The sequence below is a fragment of the Amblyomma mixtum genome, chromosome 1 (genome assembly GCF_055824585.1).
Source record: "Amblyomma mixtum isolate Tamu chromosome 1, ASM5582458v1, whole genome shotgun sequence".
NCBI lineage: Eukaryota > Metazoa > Arthropoda > Arachnida > Ixodida > Ixodidae > Amblyomma > Amblyomma mixtum.
In genome coordinates, this window is record NC_143012.1 from 273,531,994 (window position 1) to 273,553,942 (window position 21,949).

General features: G+C 48.4%; 1 protein-coding gene across 3 annotated transcripts in view; it reads right to left on the minus strand.

Annotated features, from left to right (window-relative positions):
- The window catches only part of LOC149371729 (flavin-containing monooxygenase 5-like), a 28,443-nt gene extending 11,047 nt beyond the window's left edge, over positions 1–17,396 (minus strand). The window contains exon 1 of one of the 3 annotated variants that reach the window (XM_089566010.1): positions 17,167–17,396. The gene's annotated coding sequence lies outside the window, so the exon portion shown is untranslated. Of the gene's footprint in view, positions 1–2,109; positions 2,265–17,166 lie in introns of those variants that run through there. The other 2 variants (XM_089566008.1, XM_089566009.1) reach the window with 2 other exon arrangements.
- Positions 17,397–21,949: the final 4,553 nt, after the last annotated feature.

Here is a 21,949-nt window from a genome sequence, read left to right on the forward strand (position 1 = left end):
CGCCTCCATCGAAACGGAGCCGCCGCGGTCGACAAATTCTTATTTCTGTTTCGCCTACCTGAGCTATGTCCCTTTGAATTATGAGCACAAATTAGCGGTTAATAAGCTGTTTAGCATTTATCTCACAGTGTCTATATATCAGTACTTCAGAAATCGCTGTATATCAATGCTTAATTTAGTTTTCGAGTATATAAAATCTATTATATGCAAACAAATCTGGTTTGGTGGTTTGGTTTATGGGGTTTAACGTCCCAAAGCGACTCAGGCTATGAGAGACGCCGTAGTGGAGGGCTCCGGAAATCTAAACGTTAAATAAACTAAACACAACGATCAGTTTCCAAAGCGAACTTTAAAACAGCTTGCAGGTTTCGCGTCCCTAACTCGAGAAAATACATAACGCGCAGCCCATGACAGAACGCAAAGCGCAGTGCAGATACTGTCCACAAGCTAGCAAATAAATAAATCGCTGTTTTAGTGTTACCACAGCGAAACACCACCATTCAAACTAACGGCAACAAGTTGTAGCGATGTGCAATTAGAGTTCGTTACAAAATAACATAGACGTCTCGAGGGATGGGCTGGACCTGAGAGGGTTAAAGGATGACGCCGAGTGAGAAGGGCGCTCGGGGCCCTGGCAAAAAGGCTCTTCCGGTCGCTTGTCTCTACGCGCTCTTAATTCCTGAACTTTTGCTCTTCACGACTTTTCAGTAAATGCAAATAATTTTTAGTGAAAGTGTTATTACGCCCGCGTGTATTTCGTGTTCCCGACTTTAAAGCTTCAGTCCTTCCTCAGCCCGAAGACTCAGACACACTACCAAATGGAGCCCGGGTTCGGGCTCACCTGAGCGCCACAACGAACGTTTCTACAAGTATTAGCAGATTAGCCGCGCCCTAAATATACATCTAACGGAGCACAATAATTATTTGAACAATGACCCCTCTTGTAACCTGGCGGACCACTGTCGTGAAAGCAAAAGGCTTGGAAAGCGGAAACGATGCGTGCCAGTATTTCACAATACTTCCGCTCTTTTTACCCGTCAAGTTAAATTCATGCGCGAGCTGAGGCATTTCACATCGCCAACACGCTACCACAACAACATGAAAGTGCTTTCCTTGAAGGTGCCTAACTTCGCTTCGTGTCTTTTTTATTGCTGCTGATGTGAGTTACTGCGATTAGCGACCTCTTGTGCGGCTGAGTTTTCGTTCGAATTCTATATTTGCCTTTCCGCGCATACATATTGCTGTTCTTCGCGAATGAACGTTGAGTCGGGAGTGAGCGCTTGCGTTGTGTTGCCGTCCTGTTGAAGTTGAAGTTGTTGAAGTTGAAGTTTATTTGTCGCTCTTAGTGGTACAAGTATCACTGGGAGAGAGAGAGGACGCAGGGAGAAAAGCTGCTTGAATGCAGCTTGAGAGGCACTTTGCGTCCACACTGCTGAGGCAACGTATTGCCGCAGTTGTTAGTTTACAAGACAGCTACGGGTGAGGCAGTCGAAAACAATAAATAAAGTATCAACATGAATGGAATATTTACAGTGGCACTTCAACATTAGTATCACAATCACAACAAAAAGCGTCATAAATACTCAAGAACCAAAAGCATCACATCATCCAGGTGTACAACATAAGCAGAATTCACACGTGTTACAGCTTTAGTCACAGTTCACAACAATTTCTAATTAAACCGCTTCAAAAAGATACCAAATGGTTTTTAGGCTCTTTACCGTGATGTCTTTTAGCGATATGTTGTTATTTTCTAGAATGTTTAGATATATTGACAGAATGAAAGATAAAGATTGCATACCGTATTTGGTCCGACAAAGAGGCAGTGACCATGATCGTGACTTTGCGCTCCTTAACCATAAATATTCACTTTGAACCAATAAATACTGAGCCAGCAATCATTGACTACGTATTAATAAAGTGTTCCCTTTCGTGTCTGTTCGACCTGTACACTGAGAGCTCGTAATTATTGATCGTCGCTCACACGCCAACGTTAAATTTATTCTCAGGCAGCCCTGTCGTTGAGCAGAGCCAGCGCGCTCGGACTTTCCTATCCGCGCGTCGCAAAGCTTTTCCGAATGCGTGTTCGTACTGAGAGACGTTACATACCCGCTTTGGCAGCTGTCGCGCACCTGCGGCTGGAGTGTCGCTCCTTCCGTGTGTGCGGCCTGCACACGATTTTCGGACGGCCAGAACTCGAGCAGACGCTCTTTACGTCGCGAGCAAAGGGCGGAGTCGTTCGGGGGGAAACGCGAGAACTACTGCGCAGTTTGCGATAGCGCCGACCCCTCTCGTTATCTAAGCCCCGGTTTACAAACGGTCGTTCCACTGCTTCTCTCAGCATTGTGTATATCTCTCGCACGTGTCCGCTCCTTGAGAGATGAACGACAACTTCTGTCGGAGGGCTGCGCTTCGAGTATTGAGAGGGACGCCGGCTATTATTGTTATTATTATTAGTAGTAGTGTGAACACGAAATGCTTCTGTGACCCGATGATCGTGTCGGGACGTTTCGTATCCAACGCCAGCAGATTGCAGCCTGAGTCGCGAGCTTTCTTCCGTTCTCTACAAGCGACGCTTTGTCGGCCCACTATTTAAATCTAATAATGCACACACCATGCATGCTTCTGATCGAATGTTAAAGCGCTCGGACTACGCACACGGCGATCGAGATTATAATGACAACGAGGGGCAATGGACGAGTGCAACGAGTAAGTGTTGCCATTTCTAGAGCGACTGCGAATTCAGTACAAACGAATCTGAGACTGATTCGAGCTAGGTCTTGAGTTCTGGCCACTCTGTGATGGGCGCAAATGTCGTGCAGAATCGCCCACTTTGAAATGCTGCCTGGCTATTCTGCAGTGTTTAGCCACAGTTTACTAGAAAACAAACTATACAAAATGAAGCACCACGTTACGGCTAGCCAGAAGTCATTGCTGTCAGGAATGCAAAATGTTCATTGACTTTATAGTCGGCGATAAGTGCTTAAATTCTGTAGCACCTGTAAAAGCATTGTTACGGAGACAGTCGACTGAGCGTTTTTTACTGGTGGCTTGTCTGAAAAAGCAAAGAGGCCGACGTGGTTAATCTGGGCCCAGTTTTTTGTCTCATTTCTCTGGAGTACGGCATCTTCATCTGTGTGCACGTTCGAGCTACGGCTTGTGGACATTCTCATGGTTTCGGAATAAGTACACCGTCTAAAATTCCTTGAACTCCGCGGTGAGCACTGAACTGAGCGAAGCTCGAGAGGGACACTCTTGTCATCCGCACAGCGATGTGAAACAAACTTCTTGTGATAGGCAGTATTAGTGAGAAAGCACGATTCCTATAGGTAAACCGCGAGCAAGATCTTGCGGTGTTTGTGGGTTTGTGCCAAGGAAAACAAATAAATAAAAATAAATCAAATAAAAAATTGCTAGGGTTTTGACGTAGTTAAACTGAGTAAACGCGCGAAAGCATGTGTTTAGCCTCGTTGGCTCATGATTTTGCTTTTTATTAAATTTTTGTTTTTTTTTTCCTCCAGCACGCTTGCCTCCCATCTTACCCTCTTCTTGATCTGGTCGTTGACCGCCTGCTGCTCACGTGTCAAGTCTGCGTTATCACATGCGACAAGCGTCGCAGACGCCGGTGAAGTACAAAGTTCGAAGCGCGACAAAGCTGTCTACGAACGATACGGCACCAAGTTATGCTGGCCTATAGGCAGCGATGCTCCTTAGTAGGGGCGTCATTGAACGCTCACTGCTTGCAACGCAGTGCCGACACGGCGTTTTTTTCGAATATAATGCTGCAGAGAAGAGGATGCAAGTTATAGGCCTTTGCTGTGTAGGCTATCCACTGAAACTTACCTTGGCAGCCGCAAGGGCATCGGTTCGACTCAACTTAATTTTTTTTTCTCATCAATTCACTGTTGTGGAGAGACCGGCGACAACCTATGCCAACGTTTACTTTTGCTTACCATAAACTTACTATTTTAGCAGAAGTAAACCATTCAACTCGTTTTAACGAAAATGTTTTGGTGATAGTGGCTTTTCCTGCGTCTTGAAACAAAGCATGAGGAAAGAAACAGCGAGGAAGTGCTGTTTCTTCCGGTGTTTCTTCCGGTGTTTCTTCCGGTGTTTCTTCCGGTGTTTCTGCTGGTGTTTCTTCTGCGGTTTCTACTATGGTGAGCTAATGAAATCCTAGTTGAAATGGATATGGGCAGAACATGCAATGAGAAGGCAAGAGAACCGATGGGAATTAAGTGTAACGGAGTGTATTCCAAGAGAAGGCAAGCATAGCACAAAGTGAGGTGGGAGGATGAGATTAAGAAGTTTGTGGGGATGAGGTGGTCGCATATGCGGCACAAGGCTGGGCTACGTGTAGGGCTATGGGAGAGGCTTGTCCCGGACTGGACTTAGCTGGTCTAATGATGGTTATCAGGATCTCATACTGTCAGTTGCATTATCTCCACTGCCACTTAGACGGCGTTGCAGAATGTCCCAGCAGCACAGAGCGCAAGGTCTGACGCTTGCTGTCATAATGATTTTGCCTTAGGACGTTAGAGGACGACACCAAAATATGAATAACGACTATGGCCGTTGTTCTCAGCGTGGGGCTGCGCGCTTCCAGTAAACTTCCTTTTACCGCATTTTGCAACCGGCGATGAAATGTCTGCTGGTCGTGTGGCGATGGTGTGACCCCACTCAGAAATCGTGAGGCCCTTGCGGCCTCAAATGTTCGCAGACTACAAATCGAATGCAATTACTAAAAGTCTGCTCTGAGCACTGCGAAAGCTGGCGTTGATTTTGAGGTAGGTATGAGCTGAAAAAACCATGCAACAATTAAGCATGCACAAATAGGGGGAATAACAAACGCGGTTATCCTGGGCCTAATCCAGTGTTTCTCGTTATCTAGCTAGCTGTCCATGTGCCATTAAACCCAACACAGCACATCACCTGTCATCCTTACTTATTTTTTACGCGAGAGAGGTAGTACTTCCACGTCGGAAAAACAATTGTCGGGCATCGACGTTGGCGTTTGAAGCCTCGCTGGCGATCGTTTGAAGCCTCGCAGCCGGGATGGCCGCTCCAACAGCCTAGGTGGGCCACCTTGGTCACGTGACCCTGTGACGTCATCACTACCTGCCCACCGGATTGTGAGCAAACTGACCATTGTGGCACATAGTAGTTAAATTAATGATTTGTCGCGAGGGGTTGCGTTGGAAGAGCAACCTGGGTCTCAAAATCCGCACAGGTGGCAGCACCTGCCATCGCAGGTTCAGTGGCGCATGGCTTAACCCCTGCACCACTGCGCCAGGAGTGGCATGAGGACTACCAGGGATCTGTGAATGTAAAGTAGAGAGCACGTGGTAGAGAGTGACCCATCAACTCTATCGCATGATACCCTTAAGGCGGAGTTTAAGTGCTCCCTCCAATTTTTTTTCGTTCCCGGTGCCATAAAGCGATATGTCTATGCATGTGTTCTGACATCTGTTCTTGACAACTATGGTAATGCTTAACCACGATACTGTCTTCATGAGTCTAGCGACAAATTCACCTAACCCGCACATTTACTTTTTTACCTTGTTCATATTGAAAATTCCTGAGTGGTCTCAAAATACAATAAACCCTTATTATTGCCGGCTATTCAACTTCCGGGTGCTTATCTGCCACTGCCCGCAGAGTGGATACTCCGGGGCCTGAAGCGCAGCTCTTGGCTTGAACTTTCCTCGCTGCACAAATTGAAGCCAAGCATTTCGGCTAGGCGACCGGGACAGCGTCTCCGCGCCCGTCCTCGACCTGAGGACACTCTCTAAGGTGCCTCGTCTGGCACTGAGGTGCGACTTGTATCGCCAAGGGTAATAATGGCTAGAAGCGGTGCGTACGTGACCTCTAAGTGATACCGATCAACTCTCCTGCCCTTGCTCTCCTAGGCGACCTTGCGGGTGTGTATTCTGGCGTTTCTCAACGCACTTTCTCTTGACATGCCGGCATTCGGTTTGTTTTTGTTTTTGTTTATAGTTTTACGAAGGCACGTGATGTGGAACGAACCTTTCTTCTTGTCTCCGTTATGTTCGCTGGGGCTGCAAGTTTATCCGGTACATGCTTATATTGTCGAGGCACGAGGGCCAGAGCCGCTCTCCTTCTAGGCCAACATTATCGTGCTTGTTTGTCATCAAATGACCCCATTTGGCCGAGGCGTATGCAGAGCAGCCTGCTCACTCCGTAGGAAGCTGGTCCGGCCTGGCAGCTTCGTGGGAGACAGTTGAATCTTCCTCCCATCAAGCGGCACTCTTCACAGAGAACTCTTTTGCCGGAATTATCAAAAGGTCGCCGACTATCATAGAGCGCGCTGATAACGCGTTTTGAGTGCGCACGCTGGAATCTGTCGGCGCGTCGCCCCTTAGCCGCTGAGCTTCCAGCGAAAGAAGACACAAGTGGAAGAAGGTACACAGGGACACTACTGGCAAAGCTCCAGCAACGCCCTGTTTACGCGTGGTCACTCGTATTTTGATCCGTTCCCGCTCGATCGTTCGAAAACATACATCCACCAAGCACCGGATGAGGACAAAATAGAGGTAGAGACAAGGTCGGCCATTCTAAGGAAACTTCGCGCTGGCGAATGGAGTTTGGAGACTGTTCCCGCAATGTGACTCTGCCGCGCAGCAGCAACATGGTATAAGAAAGGGACGCAAACAAAGGCGTTGTGTTTTAAGCAAGTTCATTTCTAGCTGTCCTTTTCCTAGTGATCCATGGCATCTCGCATATCAGTGGAGTTGTGTAAGAGCAGAATAACGTACGCCTTTTGCATTCGTCGGAAGATGGTATACATACATTTGTCCGTGTTAGTAATGCGTTGCAGTCCGAGGTATGCAGAAAGAACTAGCCAGTCATTACGTATTACGCAGGTTCATTTCTAGTTTCGCTCATCCTCCACTTTCCTCGTGATCTGTGGCATCTCGCATAGCCGTGGTGTTATGTATGCCCAGAACGTACGCTCTTTGCATTCGTCAGAAGCTGCTACCATACGCATCTAGCCAGTCTTTACGTATTAACAAGCGATCCCTCTTGTTTTAGTGCCCTTGCACGCAGACCCCTGCTCTACGGTTTCACTGATCTTTATCTGACGCCTGCTTGGCCTCGAAAATCAAGCCTCGACCCAAACCTAAACCAAAATGAAAACCGAAGCGCTGGCCTATCTAATTCGCGTTTAGCTTAACCACGCTAAATTGTCCGTCATTTTTCATCCCGAGTTCTTTCATAGCTTTTATTATTTTTTACTCCAGCTTTTCGCGCTGGTTGGTGAAGGACACGTCCTTAGGTTTGACAGCTCTCATTACTTTTTTTTTTGCCTCTGTGGCGAAGAAACCACCGCGATAAAGAAATTGTTTGCGACCTGAGGGAACAATCATTGGTCTGATGTCACCCAAGCCAGATGCGAAAATCCGTGTTCGCTGTCACTTCGTGACAGTTTTCTTCTCTTTGACGAACTGAATTTGGAGCAACAGTGGATGACGACCTGATCACCTTGGATCATGCAGCGTAATTAATGGTTGTGGGTTTTCTGAAGGCCATTCGTCTCTAGCGCTATGAACGGTCGGCTGCCGATGATACCCATTGTCTGGCTATGTTAATTTGTGGTGAACTAATTTTGCGCTAGAATCGTCCCACTGAAGAAAATTTTCATTGAGTATGACATGCTTTCAGCGCGAGAAATCCTTTAGTGCTTCATCCCTGTCTATTTAGCGCCGACATTTTGCAAATCACCTTACTTGAGTGGTTAAAAAAAATAAGAGCGGCAGAGCTACTCGGAGTTGAAAACGCAAAAACAGGATATGAGAGGACGTACGTTCTTCTCTATGCCGATATATAGATTAAAGCGATACAGCTAGCAAAATGCACTGCTCCGATTTCTTAGCTCTGTTCTGCCTGGAAAAGCTGGCCACAACTGGATGCTCGATGAATGAGCTCAGCAACAATGCCGTGAAGTAAAGTCGTTGACGGCGTTATGGTGTGTACACTTGCCGCCTTCCACCATCTGCTATCTGGTGGGTGGCAAGAGCCGCCCGCCACCTGGTACTAAAGCACTGCGCGGTCCTCGATATGAGGCCCGAGCCTGAGACTCAAAGTCCGAACCCGGCCCAGACCACTGGGTTCAGATCCGGGCCCTGCCGGGGTGCGCTACCTTATCACTCTACTAAGCCCGGGCCCGACCCCGACAAGCTCGGCGTTAGGGACGGCACGGCCTAGGACCATTCGTGCAGGAGCTTCAACATTGTGGGTTTTTTGCGCAAAAGACACGACACAGAAGAAACGAGGTAGACAGGACAAGCGCTTACTAACAACTCAGGTGTTTATTGACATAACATTTGCTTAAATACAGCAGCTGCTCTTATCAAACACGAAAAGGGAAAGAAAAGACTTCGCATACATATATATCATATCAGCACAGATCCCACCATCGCACGAGTGAATGCATGTTTCGAGCTCTAATTCTGCGCAAGATAACTGATTTCTTTTCTTGAGAGCAAAATTGAAGGATTACTGACACACGAGTTACCCGATTTTCCTATCTCATTGGCCTCAATTATCTCTCTTCCAAGTTGTGTCTTGCACCGGCGCAGTACTGAAGTTTTTTCGAGCGCGGGAGTGCAGTTGCGGCAATTTCGAATATGGTCAATCATTTTGCTACCTGACTTGTTCTTGACATCTCTTGCGTGCTCCCTCAGCCTTTCATTAAGGCACCTGCCAGTTTGGCCAATGTACTGCTTACCACAGGCAAGTGGTATCGAGTACACAACGCTCTTTTTACAGGCCACGAATCGCTGCTGGTGCCGCTTCGAACAAGCGACGGCCGCATCCTCCGCATTCACTCTCCTGCAAATCCTGGAGAGTTTTTCAGGAGCGTTAAAAACCACTCTAACACCAGCCCTAGCACCGATCTTCTTAATATTATGCGAGATTCCGTGAATGTACGGAATAACCGCCACTTTCTTCCGGTCAATTTGATCGGGTATGCTGGCTGGTTTCTTCAGCAGGTTCTCGGCAGTTGATGCCAGCAAGGCCGTCTGGCAGCCTGCGCTCGAAAGGCGCTGTAACTGGATGTCAAAGCTGCGTCCTACCAAATGCAGGCAGGACTTGCTCAGAGCGTTGGAAAGGCACGATTTCACAATGCCTCGTTTCACGGCTTTGGAGTGTGCCGAGCTGAAGGGAAGCAGGGGCTTGTTGCCTCTGGGCTCAAAGTTATGTCAAATGTTATGTCAATAAACACCTGAGTTGTTAGTAAGCGCTTGTCCTGTCTACCTCGTTTCTTCTGTGTCGTGTCTTTTGCGCAAAAAACCCACAATGCTTAGGCACCAACTAGCCTGCAAAAACATACTCGCAAGGAGCTTCAAGGTGCACCAAAGAGCGTCCTGGAAAAATTCATGTCCGCTTTTATTATATTTATTTATTTCCTCGCAGGGTGGTGGGGTGGGGAGGTCCGTGAATAAACTGTATCAGTAGCATGCAGCATAGCCGAAAATTAAGCCCACGGAAGTAAAAATGCGCGTGGACTATTTGCTTTCCCGACACTCAACCTGATCACTCTGGGATGTGCAATGAAAATATTATAATCTGTGAAGACGCCGAAAGTAGCTTTTATTACTTTTTTTAGACACGACGCGAGTAATATTTTAATAAAACTGTTACATATTTGTGGTTCAGAGAACATAGTACAGAAATAAAAAGCCCGGAGCAAGCGGTTTATGTTTTCTCCTTGTCTGCTGCCGTCATGCGTCCGACTGTCTGCTCTGGCTGAGCGCACAGTCCAGTTAGCAACTCGCACATTTTCACACGATTGGCTGAAAGGCACGCCTCGCGTGCTTTTCTCCACGGCAACTGTGTTTGTTGACTCCTCCTATTCTCCGCGATGACAAAAAAAGGCGGGAGCCCGGACGTTTAACGTGATTTAATAGTGAAATCGGCAACACAAGATAATAGTTCGGAGTTTTTAAGAATGGTAGACGTGTGTAGATCGAATACCATAAAAATATTGATTCCAGGTTCTATTGAGTGCACCTGTAAGAGATAAATTGCTCACTGTGCACAAGTGGGCCCCTACGGCACAAGTTAAACAATGGCCGGTAAAGCTCGGCTCTTAGAACAGTTTTCTCGCGTGTGTGTAGCCCCCAAGTTCCGAGATCCATATAAAGAGTACAAACGTAAATAAACAACTTTGCGTCTAGATTTATAATCATCGTTTTTATGCCCCGGCCTGTCCAAATATAAAAAGGGCTGAGGCTTAACTTGGTTAAGCCTGGAGAATGCGAAGCATCATCGTGTCGCGTAATTTGGAGGCGCACAACCACAGCGACGGCGCGAGGTAGGCCCTCGTTTCTGCACTGTCGTGACGTCATCAAGTCACGTGGTGTGACGTCATGTATCACGTGATTTGGAGGCACACAACCACAGCGACGGCGCGAGGTGGGCCCCCGTTTCTCCACCGCCGTGACGTCATCGTGTCACGTGGTGTGGCATCATCGTGTCACGTGATTTGGAGGCGCACAACCACAGCGACGGCGCGTGGTGGGCCCCCGTTTCTCCACTGTCGTGACGTCATCGTGTCACGTGGTGTGACGTCATGTATCACGTGATTTGGAGGCGCACAGCTAGTATTTCTAGGGACCCTAGCACAACCACAGCGACGGCGCGAGGTGGGCCCCCGTTTCTCTACTGTCGTGACGTCATCGTGTCACGTGGTGTGACGTCATGTGTCACGTGATTTGGAGGCGCATAACCACGGTGAAGGGCTGAAGTGGTAGCTAAAGTAGTATGCTTCGCATAAAAGAACGCCCTGCAAGCAATGCCATTTTTTACTTTTTATGAGCATGATTCCGCGAGTTAAATTCATGGCTGCATTGGCCGCGTTTCGACGGAGCGTTTCTTTTTTGCATATTATGTGTTGAAAGACCGGTAGTGGCCTAAGCCAGTATGCTCTGTTCCCAGTGTAGCTGCTTCTCGTAACGTGTGTTTTTGGCAGGCGAAGGAACACAATAAGAGACGATCTCGGAACACGCGGCTTCCGATTTGACAACTGAATGAATGTAAATTGAAATGTAAATTGGTTTTTGAGGAAATGAAATGGCGCAGTAGGCGGGCCTGGCGCCTGACCCACGATGCTTTCTGACGCAACTGCGGTAACGTTGGCAGTATCTGTCTTATCTCCGCGAACACCTGAACCGCACCATAAGGGAAGGGAGGAAGGTAGGAGCGAAAGAAGAGATAGAGAGAAAGAGGTGCCGTAGTGGAAGTCTTCGGAATAATTTTGACCACCTGGGGATCTTTAACGTGCACTGGCATCGCACAGCACACGGGCGCCTTCTGCGTTTCGCCTCCATCGAAACGCTGCCTCCGCGGTCGGGTTGTAATCACATCGGTTCTCACATATGAGGCTCAAAATGTCCGGTCGAGAGCGTTAACATGAAACTCAGCAGATGTGGAGCGCCTTCGTAATCGCGGACTTCCGGAACAGCCCAAGCCAGCGGTAATGTATACTTCGGTAGGCGAACACACTGGTGCAAACGAGACGTGTGTCAGGCGCTCCGCTAGGGTCGTAGTGCAACCCGCTGCCGGGTTTCGCGCTTCAGACTCCGAGAGAGCAGTATTTCGGTGCAGTTACTGAAAAACGCCATTCAACTTCTCTCGTATTGTTCAAAGGTAACGGACGTGCGCGTCTGAAGCTGATGAAACTCGGCCCAGAAATGATGAAGTTTATTCTTTATCTCATTCCGCGTCAAAGAATAGAGATTTTAAAGCGGGATTCCTTCAGTTCCGAGATGTTCCGGACAGCAGGGCGAAAAGCACAAAACCAGTAACCTTCTTTGTTTTTCACGCCTGAGGAAAACGCGACTACAGCAGACGCCAAAAAATAAGCAAATAAGCCTTCAGTAATTTCTCCTGAGTCCACACCATGACCTTATTTCCTCCTTGTCGCTGCTAAAACGCCCCCATGTGCACTCAGCTTGCAATGACGAATCAAAAGCCGGACGCAGACCATCTATTTACGGACCCGAGTCCGCAACTTCAAGCCCGGGCCCGGCCCAGGTCAGCGGGCCGGCCGGCATTCTTATCTTTCGGGCCGGCCCGAGCCCGTGCAGTGCTTTGGTTGATAAACGGGAGAGCTACCTGTCGCGGTTGGCTGGTGGCAAAGTGAAAAGAGAGAAATCCTTCTCTCGACTTTTAAGGAAGAGGCCGGAAGGTGGCCCAATGTATGTACATATGATAATGACCACGAATGACTCAGCGAAAAATGAAAATGACTACGCATTACTAAGAAAAATTAAAAGTAACTATGAATGACTCAGCTAAGTTGCTCAGCAGTTTGCTCAGCAAAGTTAAGCAAGTAACCTTTAATGAGCAAAGAAATAGATGGCAAAGTCTATTAGAAAATATGAACAAAAGATTAGTAGAAGAGAAGCAGTTAAAACCAAGTAGAAGAACTAACGCTATCGCATTGTCATCGCATAATGCTAATTAAGCGTCGCGTAACTTTTTCTTTAAGGTGCAAAAAAAAAAATTGCCGAAGATTACGAAATTTGCCGAAAAATTACGATGCGATCTGTAGACGAGCGCCTTAACCAATCAGCCACCGCGGCGCTAGAGTTCGCTCACCGTTGTCAGCGCTAACGCATGCAGCCCACATCTCTCTCTCATCCCCCCACGACCCAGGGAGCCAGTTATGCGGACTTCCTTTCCTTAAAATGATCGGAGTGTAAAACGTTCTCTACGCCAACCTACAGCTTCAGCACCGCGTTGCTGGCACAACGCTGTCAATGCCTGCAACCCACATCTCTCTCTCTCATCACCCCACGTGCCCATGAGCGCGATTCAGGCGTCCACTGGTCCAGGGAGCCAGTTATGCGCACTTCCTTTCCTTAAAATGGCACAACGTTGTCAATGCCGCCAACACATGCAGCACACATCTGTCACTACCACACGTAGCTTAAAAAAAACACGATTGAGGTGTCCACTGCTCCAATAGGTACGTTATGCGCCTTTCCTATGCTTTCCAAGCTCCCGCTCCATCGGTTTCGCAGCTTAAAGCGCTACTAAGGTGTCCACTGCTGGTTACAACGGACAACGGTGACGGCGACGCCGCGAAACGCATAAACGGGCGCCAAAGAGCTGCGCTCTAAACAAGCTTGCTCGTAGCATGTTACCTTTTCGGTTGTGGACGGTACAGTCTCGTGATCCAGAACTGATGGCCCTTCGTCGGAGCAATGTCCTCATTCACCAACCAAGCAAATGCACGAAGTGTGTCTGCTCACGACAGCCACCGAGACACAAAGCGGCATGAAGTCGTCCTTGAACGCTCCTGTTTATGATTCAAACGAAATAGCTTACATTCTATCTTACCGTGCGCAACATCGCTCGGGGCAAGCAGTATCTATTTTTCCTTCTTTTTTTTTTCCCACTTTCATTGGCGGCCACCTGTTTCAATGGAAGAAGCGCCCGACCGTGTCCAAGGCCCCTTCGCGTGCTTCGCAAGCGCACCCTTTTGCCGGCTGTTGTGAGCAGGCATTGCGCGCGGCCTTATTGACCGAGCCGGTTCACGGGCTTGCTGCGGGGCATGCGTCGGCGTCACGGCAATGAGGTTTCTTTCCTTGAAGAAACCTCGACATCGCGAGCATGTCCCTCATACACAAGGCCCACTAAAAGCCGTTCGAGGTGCATGATCGGTCTTTAGCTTTCCGGGACACGTGCGGCAAGCAGGGCTTCCAGAGGATCAGCCGTCTCATCTGGTCGTGCACTACCTTCACGGCCAGCCGCATAGCTACGAGCACAACTGAACCCTCAAGGTGGCAACAACCATGGACAGCCCTATGGAACAGACGACGCGAAGTGAAACGTGAATGCTTTGCTGGACATAGTTGCGGAGATAGCCATTCATATCTTTATCCGATTTTCCCTTGATCTACATATTTAGGACCCTTTGTTTTCGAGTTTTATTTTTTCTCTAAGTACGGGAGGGAGGGGGTAAAAATCGGGCGGTATTTTTCAGATTTGGGTGCGAATCGGGTTATTCAAAAATATTATCATAGTTCGGCTTTTTGGTTACTTTTTGAGGCACAAGACTGTTTACTAAAACAGTTCGTTTTTCTTTTAGTCAGATGGCGCTGAGTGGTTGGCTTCTTTCATAAACAACACGGAAATCACGGGTTACACTAAAAAAAATTGCCTACCAAAGATTTTTCTCCATAATTTATTGTAAATATCTCTTCGCGTACGTTACCAATTTCCAGCGGAGCACTGCAGCGCCCGAGTAAGACAGGCCTGCCTTTATTTGCACAGTGCGATAACGTTCAGCATAAAAGCTACGTTTTAAACAGCCAAAGTCCTTGGATCGTGATGTCATTAGCGTAGGTTGCGCTTATTACACTGACTCTGATAAGACGTCTGGTCGGTAGCCATGTTTTCGCCTCTCGTTTCTAAATCGCCCTTTTCGAACTAATCCTGAAATTCACCCGCCTCATAGAAACGAGCCTTATAATAGGTTTAACATCCCCGGTCGACCAACGACACATCTCTATCGAACAAGAGCTAGATATGTACAAATTTTTGTTGCAGTATCTCCAGCTTTGTGAACTGGAAAAACACATCCTCCAGATGGCTTGTTTCCGGAGAGAAATTGGGTGTAACCCAATTTTTGACAAATGTTTTCGAGATGCGAGAATCGGGTCACAGACAGTTTTACCAGAAAACGAAGGGCCATATAAATATTAGATAGACCATCTCTATCCCTTTCCGCCTCAGATGTTTTTATTTTGGTCACAAATTTTTTTCTCTGTGTTTGTACAATGTCTAAGGCCCCATATCCACGTAGTAAAAATTTAAAGCTCGTGGTGCAAGTAGTAATTGATTTACAGGGTTGGTATCAAAATAGGATATCACGGCTGAGTGGGTGTAAAATGCGAAAGGTACCGCTTTGGTTACAGCGATTCACAACAAAGAAGTGAAAAAAAAATTTCTTATTTTGCAGTGTGGAGAACTCTAAAGAAGCCCTCTCTACTTTGTAAGCGATAGATGGATCTTGCAATCGCCACAAAAGACGCCGCTCTCTCCTGTTTACTTTTTTCCTATCAGTTCTCCTCGCACTTATTGCTGAGAGGCATGTGTAGCAGCTGGCAGTACATGACGAAAAAAGCATACATGTTCAAAACTTGCATACCCTTCCTGGAAGGCGACTGTGAACAAGATGAAGGCTTTACTCAAATCTGTAATGCCCTCTTTTGTCGAGCTTCATGAAGCATACCAGTGCCGCACAGCGCGGAGTCAGGCACATCTAAGTTCTCAGCTTGCACGAGGTACAATGCATCTGGCCTGCGCCTGTTTTCAAACGAGCTGTTAAACTAATTTATAAAATTGAAGGTCTTAGGCCCCATATCCACGTAGTCGTGCCTCCATTTTGACCAAATGCTGTTGTGTACAGGCTACAAGAAATCCCCCCTAATCCGTAGGCTTATGCGGCGTTGATATCTCTCGGCCGGGGAGAAAGCAGAAGCCAATTATGAACACACCGAACATGCGTTCTCAAGAAAAAACAGCCAAACACGCTACACTGCTCTCCAATGGCTGCACGAGTGGCAGTACGTGAGTTGCAGTGCCTCGGTTGCAGCTCTCTACCGATACCCACGGAAGGGGGAGAGCGGTAGGAAATGAGAGATTCCTGAGCGCAACGTCAGGAGTCAATTTATTCTCACTGTTACCTTGCACCAGTTATTGTTCACCGACATCCACTTCCAAGCTCGATCCCAACATTTATTCTCTACGATAGCGAAAATTTCCATTTTCCAGTTCATCAAAATAATTTTAAGATTTCGTCTAATTTCCGGGAGGAATATTCATATCAGCAGCACAGCACCCATCATCATATGCGCACAACTGGCACAACTTCCTCTAACAAGAATACCTATCATCACTAGACGTTTCACAAAACATTTACACATCGGCGCGCAAAAGAAGGAATGGTTAGTGAGATATAAATGTACAAATTTGCCATACCTCGGCTTCTTCACCTCATGCCTACCATGCCGCTTTGTCTTCTTCCGTAGACCAATCCTTCCTTAGACACACAGATCAATAGAAATGCATGAAAAACGATGCCGATAGAAACGGGGATCCAGGAGGAAGTATTAAATTGAAATTTAATTGTATTTTTGTTTTTGTCCTCTACTGAGGTGCGAGCGGAATATTTCTGCTGTGGTGTCAATTGACACCACCATGGCCGAAAGGGCTATGAATGAATGAATGAATGAATGAATGAATGAATGAATGAATCAGGAACAGTTCGAGTGAAAAAAAAAAGTCTCGAAAGGAAGCGTGCTTCCATTTTCTGCGCTCATCACTCATTGCGGTAACCTGATGGAAAGAACGATTCGACCATTTGGCCGGGACCACACCACGTTGATCGTAATTAACTTCAGACTATTAAAATTTTCGGCTCATACAGCTGCCTCGCTTCATACAAGAAGTGATTTACGGAGGGAAGGCATGGTGTTAATTAGTAGCGTGAAGTATTATAATTTGTACTAATCGCGAACCAAGCGCTCGAACTTTAAGAACAGAGCCATAGGGTGGACTATATTGGGGGGGGGGGGGGGGGGGATAAAGACCGTGAGAAATCTGTGGATGGATTATATCAGGGGTTATACCACTCGTGCAGATACGCTTAATTAAGTGTTATTAAGCCGGGGGGGGGGGGGGGGGGGGCAAACAGAGACGTTCCTCGTTGAAAATCACGACAGACAGGTACAAGAGTAGTGCGGATATAAAAAAAGTTCACGAAGCCTTAATAGGCTACTCAGTGATTTCGTTGCTTTTTATCCGATTGTGTGCTCGTAAAAACAGACCACCTGACGAGTCTGACGGACATCACTTAGTGTACTGCCACACAGTCACTGCTTTTGGGTCCTGTCACAAAATAGTCCTGTCCACTTCTCTTCCCACGTCCTGTCGCGGTTCCTTTGTACCCATCAACATGTCAGACCAACTGGCGCAGAACTTCGCCGTTCTACTTACCAAAACGTCCTACACTGCCTCCCGAGCGCTGTGTTGTGGTAACAAGCTTCATTCAGTGCGCATACAATCCGTAGGCATCCGTCACGCTACAGTGACAAACAAGAATGCGGAGGAGGAACGGCAGGCACTCACGTTCTCTCTACTGTCCGCGTTGAAGCCAGGACCGCTGCCTAGTCTCTGTTCCGCACTGCAGGCCTTGTTGTCGTTGCTGCTGTCGATTTGGCGGCGCCGAGTGCCTCTTGGCTGGCATTGGCTCCTTAAGTTTGTTCAGGGCGCCGTCCGCGCTCGCTGCCTGCTCTGTTATCGAAGGTCGGCCGCACAGCAGCGAGGAGGAGGAAACACGGCGCCGGCGGATGAAACCCGAACTGCCGCGGAGCCAACTCTCTCTTTCTTTCCCCTCGAGGCCTTCGCTTCCGGCTGCGTCGTTCTCGCAACGGCGTCAACGTAGCGGCTGGCATTGGTGGGCAGCGTCGACTCGCTTTTCCGATCGAAGGGCAGCACACGCTCGCCAGCTCTTCTCGCCATTAGTAGCGCCGTTGAGTTGCGCTATCTCCATCGTCGTAGAGCAGCCGGAGGTCTCAGGCGTAGCTTACAGCAGCAGTGGCCGAACGCTCTGCTTGTGGATGGCAGGCGTAGAAGCGTCCTGGTCGTCCCGACGCTACGTTTCTGCATTTGCCTTCCTCCGCAGGACGTCTATTGCAGTTTCGTCAAGCGTCGAAGCCGTCGCCTGCTCTCGGCCGACTTTTCCGATATGAACAGTGTAATACACTCGTTTGGGTGTTCGGAATTCTATTAGAAATGTACGGGGGTCTGCGCGTAGCCTTTCCTCAGCCTGCTGAAGTTTCTCTGCCTACGAGTGACTGCTGGCCCTGCTGTGTGTCTGTTCGTCGGGATAAACCGGAGTTCCTGAAGGACTGTCATGAAGAGTGCTTGGAGATTTGGCCCTTGCATTTTCACGGGCTTGAAGAACTGCGGACTGCGTAGTACAGTGATGACGTGCTGACCGCATAGAAGAGTGAGGGCGTGCAGTGCCTACCGCGAAGCAACGAGGGTGCAAACGAAAGTGCCGCAGACAGGAGGCGTGGTCTCCATTTGTTGTTATTTATTTATTTATGGATACTCCCACAGTCCCGATATAGGACACCACAAGAGGCAATAATTGGCTTGTGGTAAACGTGGCGATGATGAGGCAGCTTCTTCAACGGCAGTCTTGAAGCGAGTAGGATTATGGATGAACGCCAGATGGCTGGGAAGGCCATTCCAGTCGTGGAAAGTCGTTTCGCAGGCACGTGGCGGGATGATGCTGTTAGGGTTCGATGCACTAGTTGGATGAACTGGTGAGGTGTGAAATAACGTTGCTGAACCAGAGGCCTGAAATTCGGCGCTTGATTTCAGGGCGGAGATTCTGGAGCAGTGCGAGTCGTTTGAGAGACTGAACCGAGTGGCACGATTCCGAACAAATTCGAGACCTGTATTAAGGCTATAACGGGGTGGATCAAATAACGCTTGATTATTCAAGTCACAAGCTGTAAGGCTGTAAGCTAGTAGTTTTATAGAAGATATTGCCAGGGACTGGTTACGTGAGAGGTATCCAACAGTTCGCTTGGAAACATTAGTTAAGTGGTTTACGTGTCAAGACCATGTGAAATCATTAGTGAAGTACCTAAACGATTTGGCTGGAAATTATTTTTTAAGTAGGAGGTGTGTAGCTTCGGCGGTGGTGGAAGGAAGTTAGCACAGCCTTACACAGACATAAGCCAAGTACACACCACTGTTGTATGCGAATTGCCAGCCATTTTGGAGGGCAGAAGTTATAGAAGTTTTGGAAGGCAGAGTTATAGGGCGGTACAGTACGCAGCCGGCCGCGAAAAGGCGGGTGGTAGAGGTTATTGAAGCAGACATATCGTTAATATAAACAAGGAAGAGTGAGGCGACAGGGACAATTCCTGGAACCCTTGAAAACTCTTGAAAAAGACGACGAATGACTTTTAGCGGAAACAAACTGCATGCGGTCGGTTAGAAAGCATTGAATCCAGTTCAGAACTCTTGGATAGAGGCTTATTCGAGATAGCTTAAGCCAAAGGCGGCAATGAGGCACTTAGTAAAACATAGAAATATAACATTAACGGGATGTTACGATGAAGATTGGAACGAATGTCACGAAGGAACAGTGCTGCATTGTTAGGGGTCTCATGAATGTCCTTTAAGGAAGCCGTTCTTGTACGGATGAAAGAACTTGAAAGACGATAGAAAGGAAGCGACACGGAAGGGAATTACGTCTTCCGTGGTTTTAGATTATGCACTAGTTAATCAGTGAAATTGATCGGTAATTATCTGTCGCTTACACGATTTGCAAATTCCGTGCCAAGAAGACGATCACATGTCGACGAAAAATGGCTGAAAAACCATCCTTGGAGGCTACTGAGTCGCTCTGCGGTGCGAAGAATCTCAGCACCCATCCAAGCTCGATACACAAACAGACCGCACCGTCTCATTCGTCAAAACGCAGGTGTTGGGGGACAGCCGCTTCGAGTTTGACAAAAGACAAAATTGATACTTCTTTGGCCCGACCTGTTCGAAGAACCAGGTGCTACATCTATAGAAGCGTTGTCTTTGTCAAAGAGGTGGTGGTGGTGGTGAAAAACTTTAATCAAAGAGAGCTTGAGGGTAAAAAAAAAAAAAAAAACCCCTGCTGCATGGTCGGTATCCTTAGTCCGGGACAAGAGCGGCTGCTGTTCCCGCTACGCATTCAGCCTTGTACGGTGTCGTGCGTGCCAGTATTCATTTGCTTTCTGTTGCTTTTTTTGTGGAACGATAGAGGGCGTAGATAGGCCCGCATTGTGGCATTCACGGGCCACCTGTGAGCGCAAGCTGATGGTCTGTGACGTTCACGAATTGACATTCCTATAGCTACGTCCTCGTCCTTGGAAAGGAACCCGCAGTCGCTGCACAGAGACATTGGAATAAGCGGTTTTCTGCATTCCCTAATGGGCGCCGTGGCCGTGCATATTATGCAGTTTGCGAGTCAGCATAGCTGCGATGCGGAGAGCGCGTTGAGCGGCGCTTTTGATGCGCAAGAGCGCTCTTTCACGTGTGCAGAGATTACGGCGTTGGCACGTGAAGTGAGGGACGAAACCAGCTGGTTCCGCTTATTCGCACCGCTTTCGCGTCATGTTTACGCGCTTTTTTTTTTTTGCGGCTGGTTTCAGGCACTGAGTTACGCCACAACTCGTTAAACTGCTTACTCAACCTGCTAGCTAGAAAAAAAAAAAAAGCAATGCTTACAACTCGCTTGTGTTTTTGTCCTTCGAGTTTCTAGACTGGCGCATATTAAAGCGAGAGCTTTAAGGAGCTCGTGACGTAGAAAATCCGGCGTCATCGTCATTGAACGTGAACGAAAAAACGCCAGAGAAGCAACGCGCCGTGGCAGTCAAATGAATGGTGGGTAGGTAGAGTTTGCTCGGGAAGAGAAAATGGGCTGCTCAAGCCCCACCAGTGGCAGCACTTTGACATTTCAGGGCAGTGGCGCATCGCTTAACTGCTGAGCCACTGCGCCAGGAGCCGTATGAGGACTCCCCGGGATCTGTATGAGGACTGCCCGGGAGGACTGCCCGGGACCAATTACGCATATATAAGCATTAACCCATTGACGCCTTAAGGTGGAACTTAAATGTCCCTCCAATTTTTTTATGCCTAATCTGGCAAATGCGTTTCACGTTCCTCCGTGGTTTCAGCCACTTTGGACACTGCCGAACCACATCGAATGTTGAGCACTGAATGAGGGGAGCGAGGGCAGGATTGACCTTTCAGCCTGCTTCCCCGTTAGACGCTGGCGCGTATAGTCGTCCACACACGAGTCTAGAGTGCAGAAACGGTGCAGTGCACTTGTGCCGTTCACGAATGGCTCGAAGCATGGCCCTATCGTGCGTGCACACTGTCGTGGATCGTGTCTGACTCGTCGTTCAAAGCTGTATCAACCGGCTGCGGTGGCTCAGTGGTTACGGCGCTCGGCTGCTGACCCGAAAGACGCGGGTTCGATCCCGGCCGTGGCGGTCGCATTTCGACGGAGGCGAAACGCTAGAGGCCCGTGTACTGTGCGATGTCAGTGCACGTTAAAGATCCCCAGGTGGTCGAAATTTCCGGAGCCCTTCACTACGGCGTCCCCCATAGCCTGAGTCGCTTTGGGACGTTAAACCCCCGTAAACCTTAAGCCATCCAAAGCTGTATCGTGTCTGACTCGTCGTCTGGCAGCAGCGATTGCAATGAACGCACAACAGAGCGCGCCGCATGGTACAAGTGTGCGGACACGAGGGGTGGAGAGAATGACCACTTCTTTTGATGATGGCCCATTCCTTGCCGAGGATGCGAAGGCCTGTGAAAGCGGTTCAGTTGCAGCTCTACACTACAGGGACATTTCCGCCTTGCATCCATCCGTACTACCCGAAGTGTGCCAAATCAAGTCAGTCGAGCCTCTTCGTGTTAATATAGTTCGAGGAGATAAAGCGAAGTTAGACGAAAGGGCGACTTGGACTGGTGCCGATCCAAGAAAACAGGCAGGCAGTTGGCCGCCGATGCTGGCGAGGGTGAAGGAACGTGAGCTGGGAAAGGGAGCTAGGCGCCGCACGTATTTTTCACTCAAGGACGCGCTTTTTCTCAGAGATGCGACCGCGTGACTTGTTGTTGCTCGACGGGCGATGGGTGGACACAGTCAACGCCCAACGGCGCTGCAATGATTTCGCTTCTGGACGCCGGCTGCATGTCAGTGCAACATACGCGCAGGGAGGATTGCAGTAAATTGTAACAGGCTCATTAATACAGCGCACGATTTTCACAGCCTGGCACGTGTCACCCCACGGTGAAGCCCTCGAAAGTGAGACAACTCGCTGGCCCAAGAACGCATTGCTGGCAAGCAGCG